Below are 12,505 nucleotides of genomic sequence, written 5' to 3'. Positions count from 1 at the left end.
TGTATATATAATAGGATGGACAAAGTATCCTGTATCTGTAATGAGATGGATTTAGGGGCCCCTGTGTATATTATGGGATGACTATGTTGCCTGGTTTGACAGGAGGTGAGCACGAGCCAGGCGCTGACTGTGACGTGGAGAGGACGCCGCTCGTTGATTGGGCAACCAAAAGCGGTGACGCCATTCGAACGTGTGCGCGCGGGTGACAATGGGTGGAGTCGGAGCGCGCGCTGGAGGGGGCGTGTCGGCTGTTCCTGCGGGAGGTTGCGATTGGCCGTCAATCGGCGACGAGCACGCTGCCTCCCGTTCCACCCCCCCCCCCCCCCCCGCTCGGCCCCAGGAGGTAACCGGTCACCGGTAAGGGTAAGTTGTATTGGGGACGGTTACGCGGGTCGACTGAAGGCCTGCCGGGCCCGGGGGGGGGGGGGGGGGGTTGAGGGGTCATGTTGGTGGAGAGGGTTAGGTAACCCAGGCTTTAGATTGTGGGTGCAGGATGGTCGGCTCGCATCGCCGGGGAAACGGGGCAGAGCAAACATGACCCCGACCCCGACCCCGACCCCGACCCCGACCTTGGGTGGGCGGGCGGGCGACAGACAGACAGACAGACAGACACCACCACCTCCTCCCCACGCCCCCTAAACTAACAGGGACCTGACTCTTCTCCCCCTCCCCAAGCTTCAGGGAGGCCCACCCCTACAATTCCCCCCCCCCCCCTTTCCCCAAGCTACAGGGAGGCCCACCCCTACAATTCCCCCCCCCTCCCCAAGCTACAGGGAGGCCCACCCCTACAATTCCCCCCCCCTCCCCAAGCTACAGGGAGGCCCACCCCTACAATTCCCCCCCCCTCCCTCCCCAAGCTACAGAGAGGCCCACCCCTACAATTCCCCCCTTTCCCCAAGCTACAGGGAGGCCCACCCCTACAATTCCCCCCCCCACAATTCCCCCCCCCTCCCTCCCCAAGCTACAGGGAGGCCCACCCCTACAATCCCCCCCTTTCCCCAAGCTACAGGGAGGCCCACCCCTACAATTCCCCCCCCCTCCCCAAGCTACAGGGAGGCCCACCCCTACAATTTCCCCCCCCCCCTCCCCAAGCTACAGGGAGGCCCACCCCTACAATTCCCCCCCCCTCCCCAAGCTACAGGGAGGCCCACCCCTACAATTCCCCCCCCCTCCCCAAGCTACAGGGAGGCCCACCCCTACAATTCCCCCCCCCTCCCTCCCCAAGCTACAGAGAGGCCCACCCCTACAATTCCCCCCTTTCCCCAAGCTACAGGGAGGCCCACCCCTACAATTCCCCCCCCCACAATTCCCCCCCCCTCCCTCCCCAAGCTACAGGGAGGCCCACCCCTACAATCCCCCCCTTTCCCCAAGCTACAGGGAGGCCCACCCCTACAATTCCCCCCCCCTCCCCAAGCTACAGGGAGGCCCACCCCTACAATTTCCCCCCCCCCCTCCCCAAGCTACAGGGAGGCCCACCCCTACAATTCCCCCCCCCCCCCAAGCTACAGGGAGGCCCACCCCTACAATTCCCCCCCCTTTCCCCAAGCTACAGAGAGGCCCACCCCTACAATTCCCCCCCCTTTCCCCAAGCTACAGGGAGGCCCACTCCTACAATTCCCCCCCCTTTCCCCAAGCTACAGGGAGGCCCACCCCTACAATTCCCCCCTTTCCCCAAGCTACAGGGAGGCCCACCCCTACAATTTCCCCCCCCCCTCCCCAAGCTACAGGGAGGCCCACCCCTACAATTCCCCCCCCCTTTCCCCAAGCTACAGGGAGGCCCACCCCTACAATTCCCCCCTTTCCCCAAGCTACAGGGAGGCCCACCCCTACAATTCCCCCCCCCCCTCCCCAAGCTACAGGGAGGCCCACCCCTACAATTTCCCCCCCCCTCCCCAAGCTACAGGGAGGCCCAACCCTACAATTTCCCCCCCCCTCCCCAAGCTACAGGGAGGCCCACCCCTACAATTTCTCCCCCCCCCTCCCCAAGCTACAGGGAGGCCCACCCCTACAATTCCCCCCCCCTCCTCCCCAAGCTGCAGGGAGGCCCACCCCTACAATTCTCCCCCCCGCCCAAGCTACAGAAAGGCCCACCCCTACAATCCCCCCCCTTAGGTATAAAAGCAGACCCTCAACACCTTCCTGTCCTCCCTCCCTCTCCAACACCCCTCCTGAACCAGTGCCCACCAGTAGTTAAACATTCACCCTGGATCAGACTACCCCCAACAGGCCACCTGAGCCAGCCCTCAGCCGAGTGACCATGACCTTGAAACAAACTCATTCTCTCTCCATAGCAGGGGTGGCCCTGAACCAGAGTTCACCACCAGGGAAACATTCACCCTGAACGAGATTTTCCCAGCAAGGACGTTGTGCTGTAGACCATAATGACTTGGTCGGGATGTTGAGATTATTGTTTAATTATACCTGATCAACTGTACCATTGAACCAACTCTGTAGTAGCTCTGTGAGGTGTGTAAGCTGTTCTCCCTGATGAAGGTTCTTGGATTGTGCAGTGTTAGAATGAACAAAATCACAGATGCAGCATTTGGTTCTGCCACAAACTTGTAAAATAAAAAACACCTGGTGCAAAACCTCTAAGCTATGTGACACCTTGATTGGTTTGTCCGATTTTAAATCTGCCCAACTTGCAAAGAACAGTACACCACAGGAACCAGCTGTTTTGAGCTACCATAACTGCACTTAATCATGATGTGTTGCTAACCTAAAAACTTTTTATCTCTGTGGTCCATATTCCACTGTTCCCTGCCTTTTTGTATATCATCAAGATAGCTCTTAAATGTTGTTATTGTATCCATGTCCATTATCACCTCTGGGAGCACACTCCATGCACTTGCGACCCTCTGGTTTAAAAGGACTTTGATTATCCCTGCCTTTTATAATTTTGTAAACTCCTGTCAGGTTGCCCCTTATCCTTTGACAATCAAAAGAAATTAAACTGGGTTTGTCCAATCTTTCCACATAGCTAATGCCCTCCAAACCAAACAATATGCTGATAAACGGTTTCTGTACTCTGTTGAAAGCTGCCACGTCCTTCTGGTAGTGTGACAACAAAACTTTATATAGTTTCCAAATGTGGCCTAACCAAAGTTCTACACAGCTACACCATAACTTGCCAATTATGCTCCTTGATGCCTTGACAGATTGGATTTATACTCTACACTTGACCACTTTCTCCACTGTCACACCACTTTCTGTGGACTGTGGATCTATACTCCTAAATCCTTCTATGTTGGTTCTGATAAGGGTTATACCATTTATAGAATACTTAATTTCTGTTCCCACTCTAAATGTATACAGATGTTTACGTTAAATTAGAAAAAAAAACCTTTATTGCACAGCCAGAGGGAAATCTCAAGTGTCTGCCCAAACTATATGTACTCCTGACCCAAACTCTTTGGATTTGATCATGGCCCTTAAGTTACCTTAATCTTTCCACTCCGGTAATCCTTAGATTTGGCTGATAACGTAGAGTCCCCCACACAGTGAGGCAGCATGGTGGCTCAGTGGTTAGCACTGCTGCCTCACTGCACCAGGGACCCGGGTTCAATTTCACCTTCGGGCAACTGTGTGGAGTTTGTACATTCTCCTGAGCCTGTGTGGGTTTCTTCTGGTTTCCTCCTGCTGTCCAAAGATGCACAGGCCATGCTAAATTGTTTACATGTAGATTAGCTGAGTTATGAGAGATGGATCTGGGTGGGATGTTGTGGGGGTCGGTTCCCACACTGTAGCGAATCTATGACAGTTAGTCCTTCGTGTGAGTGAGAACTATAGGTCCACAAGTTAGATTGACCATTCCTGATCCTCCTTTTTGTGATTGCAGACCCTCTCAGATGAGATCACTATGATTTGGCTGGAACACTTAGAATCTCATTGGTTGTAGACCTGAGTCAGACTCACCAGTCCTGATCCTTGTTGCATTTGTAGCTCTGTTGCTTCTCTTTGCCCTTTTTATAGTGATTTATATGAAGAATATCACAATCACATCAAATGTTTTCCTGTTGTTTAGGTTGTCTGAGAGCTGATCCTCTGAGCTGAATTTGCTTACTGTATTTCTCACAACTTAACCAGATATGGTCAGTGAAACTATTCAGTCCTTTTCCTTGGTGGAGAGAAAAGACCAGACAGCATTAATAGTTTACAGGAATTCTGAATATCTCTACTGTTTTAGAGATGATATGTCAGTGATACCCAACTCTTAGGCGGAAAAAGGTTTGTGATCTGTTTCCTCCCACATTAGAAACTCATCTTAACAGCACTTGTCAGGTTTCAATACAGTTGTATTTAATGATCAATCAATAATAGTGGCATTTCCCTGCATCATTGTCCCATGATAACAATCACATGATGTTGAATTCCTCCTATCCACTGCCTGAATTTAACCTGAATGTATTTGTTCTGAGAGCCTGTTTTATTTGTAGCACTGTGTCCATGAGTTTTCAAGTTTCTTATTTCAAATTCCGTAAAGTCCAGTTGGAGGGAATTTTAATCACAGAACTTATAGCCGTTGAGAATCCTTCAGCTTAATTGGAAAGAAAGTGGAATTACTTAACATTGACTTCAGGTTTACAAGGATGGTGCTCAGAATGGAGGCTTTGAGTTATAGGCAGAGATTGAAAAGGCTGGGGCTTTTTTTCCCTGGAGTGTCAGAAACTGAGGGGTGACTTAATAGAGGTTGATAAAGTCATGAGGGGCATGGATAGAGTGAATATTCAAGGTCTTTTTCCGAGGGTGAGGTAGTCCAAAGCTAGAGAAGGTGAGAAGTGAAAGATTTTAAAAAGGACCTGGGGCAGCTTTTTGCACATATGGAACGAGCTGCCAGAGGAGGCTGGTACAATTATAACATTTAAAAGGCATCTGGATAGATGTATGAATAGGAAAGGTGTAGAAGGAATTAGGCCAAATGCTGGCAAATGGGACTGGGCCAGATTGGGGTTTATGGATGAGTTGAACCAAAGGGTCTGTTTCAGTGCTGTATGGCTCTGACACTCTCTAAGTTCTTGGGTTCATTTTTCTGCTACCCCTTGCATTCTGGCGTGCAGACTTAAGGGCTTGTAATGTTTGTTTAAATAAGACTTAAATTCTGAAACATGTAATGTTAGGTTTGGATTCTTAGTGATTTTGACACTATACTTTGCTAAATTATGTTTTTGCAATTTGTTCCAAATTATGTAATTATGTGTGTTTTAGTATTGCATCCTGATTACTTGTTATAAAATATATTAAACTGTTTGGATATTTTGTTTAAATAAGTTTGGAACCTCAGATTTCTGAGACATGTTCACGTTTCTGTTGCTGTAGGAAAAATTGAGTTATTTCTGAAAAGTGAATGCAGTTAGCATAAAATATGGAAATGCTTTTTTTTTGTTGCCTTGTGTTGATCATTGTGAGGGTTTGTGAAGAATTACGCCAGACTTCCTATTGCTTTTCATTTGCATTATGCTCCCTTGCCAGGTACTTCTCTTTGTTGATCAAGAATAACACTTGTTGGGAAATGCAAACAGTAGATAATCTGCTTTGGGATAAGCTAACATGATGTTGAACTGAGTGAAGTGTTCAAGTCATAATTGATGTGGTTGCTCAGATTTTTCAGCTAGCACAGACAAACAAATTATCAAAATAATGTCATCCTCCCCCTCCTTTCTCATTGGCAGAATGTCTGGTGATGTCCCAAAGGGATTTGTGTTGGAGTCTCATCTGTTTATTGTTCTTGTTTCTGAACCAGTTTTCAGATTAGAGAGCAGCATATCCAAGATTGTCGGTGACCCAAAGATACATGGTATATTTAAAGCAAAAAAAAATAGAAGTGTTACTGACAAGACCAATGTTTATTGCATAGTTGTCTATGAGAAACTGATGGTAAGCCTAGAAGGTAGCCTACAAATTGGAGTGAAGCCTTTCATGCATGAGATTAGGGAACAACTACACAAAAGGTGATAGAAATGTGGAACACTTGCAGAAATGACAATTGTTGCTGGGTTAATTGTTCATTTAAAATCTGAGTCTAATATAGATTTTAGTTCAGCAAGGTACAGAAAATTTTGCATTATCAGGCATTCTGCCAATTGACGTTCTCTACTAATCGGAACTTTTGATGTTCACCTAAAGCAAATTAATGCTTTTACCAACTGAAAAGTGTGCAGAAACTTTATGGAACTGGAACACTTCCTAGATCACCTTTGTGGCAAGGAAGGCATCCAGTAGAAGCATTGGTCATCCTCCTTGTTCATAACTAACATTTTAATTTTTAATTGTAAGAATTACAAATGCCATCCTACCATTGTGGTATCCAGTAAACCAGAGAAAAGTCAACTTAAAAAGTTCCAAAGAGTTGTATTGACTGTATGATGGCTTATTTGCATCTGTAGATGTGTTGTAAAAGGGCCAGAATCTGCAGATTTTTGGTGATAGTTTATGATGTTAGCTCATGCACAATATATGATACAGGGGTCAAAAAGAACAAATGCTGAGGCTTTTCACTAGTTCTAAATTAAATAAATCTGTTGATGGCCAACATACTCTGCATGTTAAAGACAATGAAACTAAAGAGGATGCAATCCAAAGTAGACAAGCAGGAGGCCGGAAGAACGCAACAGGCCAGGCAGCATCTGGAGGAAAGGAGCAGTCACTGTTTCTGGTATTAACCTTCTTCAGGACTAGATGTGGGGTGGGGGGCGGTGGGCTGAAGAGAATGTGGAGGTGGAATGATGGTGATAGGTGGACACTGGTTGGTACGACCTGGTTGATCGATGGGCGGGATGAATCCAATTGGTAGCTGGAAGGCAAGGTCAGAAGGTGGAATGGAAGGGAAGTTGTGGGGCTGGAAAGGAACCCAGGGGCTGGGTGGGTTATTTGTAATTGGAGAACTTAATATTGAGTCCTCTCGGCTGTAGGGTGCCCAGGTATTTTTAATTTAGAGTTTGGTTTGTGAATAATTTTTATTAAATATTCAGAGGGTACCCTTCTCTCCAACCCAGTGTTAATTGAGAAGGCAAAAAGAAAGTGAAATGACTGATTGTACCTTTCTGATAGATGGATTTTGTGCTTTAAACTTTTTCATGGCATTAGGCTAGATTTATTGACTGAACTAAAATCTGCTGACCATGAAACTGCAGGATAGTACTGTGAAATCTTTTAACAAATTCATTTCTGAGCATAATCTATTCCTTGACAAAATATAATGCAGACAAATAAGCTAATGTTGGCATTTTTACTATATTCTTCCTTGACAGATATGAGTTAGTCTAGTTCTTCTAGGCACAAATAGAGTTACAGTGCATTACTGTGCAAATGCTGCATACTTATGTAAACAAAAGTCTTGGAAAATTTAAATGCCAGGCATGATTTTAAGGGAGTTGCACAATTACGTGCAGTGTAACACAGTAATGTGTGGTTGAGCAAGAATCTTCTTGAGAATGGTTGCATCATATCTTTGCACCCATGAAAAGAATATTTGGAAAAATAGCTTTGATAGCTTCAGGCTTGCTACTGTATATTGGTAGACAATTTTGAAGGTTGCCATCATGAATCCAAGTTCGTGAATGGTAACATTTTTGCAAATTTCCTGTCCTAAATGTTAACCTCATGCATTCAAACTACAGAAAAGATGTCATTTAGAATAAGAATTGCTTTCACAGAAGAAATTTCATGAGGTTTAGTCGACAGCGTAGGCACTATACAGAACTTTTTGATCGTTCTATAGCATAAAAAATGGAATTTTGAATGCAGCCTTAGCTGGGTGGTGAGTGAAAAGAGCAACATCAGGAAGGACTTGAGAATTGTTAACTAGTGTAATATATGCAGCAGGCTGTTCAGGTGCTGATTTTGGTTTTACATCATACAGCAAACGCTTCAATGTACCTATGGAACCAGGTTTGTGCTGATTGGGCCTTTTGATCAACGTAAAAAGTAATAGAATCTTAATGCAGGGGGTATACACATCTGTAATGCTTTATCTACAGCACAGTAGATAATAATGCAACTTTCCTTAAATAAAACTTATCAGCACATAGCATTCTCACTCACACCCTTAATTGACTACTTGGCCATCGTGAAGAATGTAATAATGTGGTCAACTTCTGGTATTTGAAGTATATAAATTTTGAGGTTTATCAGAAGTGTTGGTTCATAAGGTACTGGTTAAACAAAGTTTGCTGTACATCATCTGGAAATGTTTAATGATGCCCTGTCAACACACCCAAACAACAAATTGGTGAAAGTGAGGTAGAATTGTAGGTTGAAGCTGTCAAAGAGACATGTAACATTAGTGTTGCAGAAATATTGGAATGATGTCATTTCTCAAAGCCAGGTGATGCTGAAAATGTCTGAAGAAGATGTCAGCGAATGGAGAAAATAAATTGAGCTTCAACTTTTGATAACTGATCAGACTTGCCTCTCTACAAAGGACGTTATGTGGTTATGCATTCTGCACTTGCTTTTTGCCTCTTCTGCATGAAAGTAAAATCGTCGAGGTGATATCGGGGATGTATTCAATAAAACATTCAGGACTTGTACTTGGGCCCAATCTCCTATATGTGCTGCATTTCCAGGGACCCATTTAAGGGGTGCTAAGAATTCATTTCAGCTACAGCTGTATGGTTTGCTGCTTAATTTATTTTATGTGGGTCTATCACAATTCAAATTTAAAGTGGGTTCTTTCTAATAACCTTCAATATTTCCCATAGCAGAACCCCCTGTATGTACTAGTTGGGAATAGGTTCTCTACTCTGTCTGCCACAACTCTACTTCTGACAAGTCAATATATCTGTTGGGATTCCTGCAGTTGTGTGTGCATATGCTTAGCCTTCTCAGCAGCCTCACATATAGGGCTTGAGACATTTGCTCACCCTGTGCAACTATGCAAAGTCATCCTGCAGAATACTAGCTGTTCTGATCAGATCATTGTTCGCTGTATACCATACAAATTCATTAATGAGCCAAAGGCTGTCAATTTCAATTCAGAAAAGTTCCTAGCTCACCTTGTATAACCTGTCTCAGAATTTGAACATTAGGTGAATTTAGCTGTTTCACATTGCTACTGAACAGTAGCAAAATGAATGGTACCCACTGTTTAAAAGATGCTGCTATCAAGCCAAAAAGCATTCTACTTCCTATACAGATGAGTAATGTCGTACATGCTTTTCAATGTGATGTGATGCCAGATATGTGGGCTATAATTAGCAATAATTGACAAATAAGAAAGGGATGATCCCCTTGTTGGGATTGTATTATAGGCCCCTCAATAGTTAGTGGGAAATTGAGAAGCAAATATGAGGAGATCTCAGATATCTGTAAGAATAATAGAGTCGTACTGGTAGGGGATTTTAACTTTCCAAACACAGACTGTACCTGCCATCGTGTTAAGGGCTTGGAGGGAGAGAAATTTGTTAAGTGTGTACAAGAAAATTTTCTGATTTGATGTGCGTATGTACCTACCAAAGAAGGAACAAAATGTGACTTCTCTTAGGAAATATGGCAGAGCAAGTGACCGCGTTGTTTATGGGGGAGCACTTTGGGGCAAGTGATCATAATTCTATTTGTTTTAAAGTAGTTATGGAAAAGGATAAAACTGATCAAAAATTAAATTTCTAAATCGGAGTAAGGCTAATTTTGGCAGTATTATGCAGGGACTTTCAAAAGCTGATTGGGGGCAGAAATTTGCAGGTAAAGGGACGGTTGGTAAGCCTTTAAAAAATGAGATAACAAGAGTTCAGAGATAGTACATTCCTGTTGGTGGGAAGGGCAAGGCTAGTAGATGTAAGGAATGTTGCCTGACCAGAGAAATTGAGATCTGGTCAAGAAAAGGAGGAAGACACATGTCAGGTAAAGTCATCTGGGATTGAGTGAGTCCCCAGAGGAGTATAAAGGCAGTAGGAGTATACTCAAGAGGGAAATCAGGAGGACAGAATGAGGACGTTAGATAGTTTTGTCAAAAAGTCCAAAGAGATTTTAGAAGTACATTAAGGGCAAATGAGTATGTAGGACCTTAAAGATCAACATAGTCGTCTATATGTGGAACAATAGATCGGTGAGACACTAAACAAATATTTTGCTCAGCTTTCACTGCAGAGAAGGACTTGAAAGCTAGGCAACTTGGGGAAATAAATAATGATGTCTTGAAAAGTGTCCATATTATAGAAAAGAAAGTGCTGAGGTCACAAACACATAAGGGTAGATACATGCCCAGGACCTGATCATGCGTTTCCCAGAACTTTATGGATAGCCAGGGAAGAGATTGCTGGGCCTTTACTGAGCTATTTGTATCATCGACAGTCACAGGCGAGGTGCTGGAAGACTGGAGGTTAGCCAGTATGGTACCATGATTTAAGAAATGGGGTAAGGAAAAGCCAGGGAACTATTGACCAGTGAGCCTGATGTCAGTATTGGGTAACTTGTTAGAGGAGAGTCTGAGGGACAATATTTACATGCATTTGGAGAGGCAAGGACTGATCAGGGATAGTCATCATGGCTTTGTATGTGGGAAATCATGCCTGACTAACTTGAGTATTTTGAAGAAGTGACAAAGAAGACTGAAGAAGGCAGAGTGGTAGACGTTGTCCATATTTACTTAAACAAAGTGTTCAACAATGTTCTGCATGGGAGACTGGTTAGCATGATTATAAAATGTGGGATCTGGGAGAGGTAGCCAATTGGGTACAAAATTGGCTTGAAGATGGGAGACAGAGGGTGGTAGTAGAGGGCTATTTTTCAGACTGGAGGCCTATGACCAGTGGTGAGCCACAAGGATCGGTGCTGTGTCTACTGCTTTTCATCACTTATTTAGATGATTTAGATGTGAATATAGGAAGTTTGGTTAGTAAGTTTGCAGATGACACCAAAATAAGTAGTGTGGTGGACAGTGGAGAAGATTCTGTCAGAGTACAATGGGACTTTGATCAGATGTGCCCATGAGCTGAGAAGTGGCTGATGGACTTTAATTTGCGTTTTGATGAGGCAAACCAGGGCAAGATTTGTACAGTTAATGGTCTGGCCCTAGGGGTGGAGGTGCATAGTTCCTTGAAAGTTGAATTGTAGGTAGACAGGGTGGGGAAGAAGGCATCTGTACACTTGCTTTCATTGGTCAGAACATTGAGTATAGGAGTTGGGATATCATGTTGCAGCTGTACAGGACATTGAGGTCACGTTGAGAATACTACATACAATTCTGGTCGCCCTCCTACAAGGAGGATGTTGTTAAACTTGACAGGGTACAGAAAAGATTGACAAGGATGTTGTTGGGACTGAAGTGTTTAAGTCATAGGGAGAGAATTTGAATAGGTTGTGACGAATTTCCCTTAAACATCAGAGGCTGAGGGGTGACCTTTATAGAAGTTTATACAATCACAAGGGACACAGAATGAATAGCCAAGGGGTTTTTCCTAGGATAGGGAGTCCAAACCTCGAGGCCATAGGTTTAAGGTGGGAGGGGAAACATTTGAAAAGGACCTCTTGGAGTAATTTTCTCAGTGGTGCATGTATATAGAACGAGCTACCAGACGACATGAAGAAGTTGGATACAGTTACAACATTTAAAGGGCTGTAGTGTATGAATAGGAAGGGTTTAGTGAGATATGGGCCACATGCTGGCAAATAGGACCAGGTAAGATTGGATTGTCCAGTTAGCATGGATGAATTGGACTGAAGGGTCTGTTTCCATGCTATAATGACTCTATGATTTCTAGCCTGTATGACATCAGTCTCTCTATTCACAGTCAACTTTGTTCCCATTAGAACCACCAAATGTTTAGTGTTCTGAGCTAGGAAATTTAGCATGTCATTGCTTTCCCTATTAATCGAGCAGTGCCATGACATTGCTACCCACATGATTAATCATCAAAACCCTGTTTTAAGAAGGCGGCTTTTTCTGCTTTGGACCTTCCTTGGCAGTGGGCCCATATTTCATTTGACTTCTGATCAACTAGCATCATCTGGTGTAGTTAACATGATTCATTGCTTTCAGCAGGCTGCCAGAGGAAAGCAGTAGTTGGCCCCCAGGGTAACAGTTCTTCTTTCATTTGAGTGTTATATAAATGGTAGAATGAGGAGCACTCCACTCAGTTTAACTAGTCTGGTTTGATGTTTATACCTCACAGGCGCAAGTAGTTTGAGTCAGATTGCTGTCTTATTTGTCAAGGTTTGTAAACGCAAAAGCTAAAGGAACTGGTATTAACGATAGCAGCATGATAACAAGTTTGGCCCAGATTATAGTGAGCTTATCAGAGCTTGATAAGTTGTTTACAACAATTGTTGCTCAGAGTGTCAGTATTTGTTTCCATGATTGATATGATGGTAATAGATGAGTTAGTTGTCAGGTGTTTATCTGGAAATAGAGGTTAGACAGCCTTTTAGAGGAATACAAATGTTAAAATTTACATTAGTGTTTGAGTTGTAGATATTTTGAGAATAGATACCTACTTTTTAGCGATTAGTAGAGGTGCTGTCTGGCAAGAAAATGAGTTTGTGTCTTAATTTAAGTTCCCTAATCTTGTTT

At 44.1% G+C, this 12,505-nt stretch overlaps 1 protein-coding gene across 1 annotated transcript in view; it reads left to right on the top strand.

The window, feature by feature from the left end:
* Window positions 1-324: 324 nt before the first annotated feature.
* Window positions 325-12,505, top strand: part of lipf (lipase, gastric) — a 41,492-nt gene continuing 29,311 nt past the window's right edge. The window contains exon 1 of the mRNA XM_059652937.1: window positions 325-363. The gene's annotated coding sequence lies outside the window, so the exon portion shown is untranslated. The remainder of the gene's footprint in view (window positions 364-12,505) is intronic.

Source organism: Stegostoma tigrinum, chromosome 20 (genome assembly GCF_030684315.1).
Source record: "Stegostoma tigrinum isolate sSteTig4 chromosome 20, sSteTig4.hap1, whole genome shotgun sequence".
NCBI lineage: Eukaryota > Metazoa > Chordata > Chondrichthyes > Orectolobiformes > Stegostomatidae > Stegostoma > Stegostoma tigrinum.
Note: the sequence above shows the minus strand (reverse complement) of the source record. Positions and strands in the feature narration are given on the sequence as shown.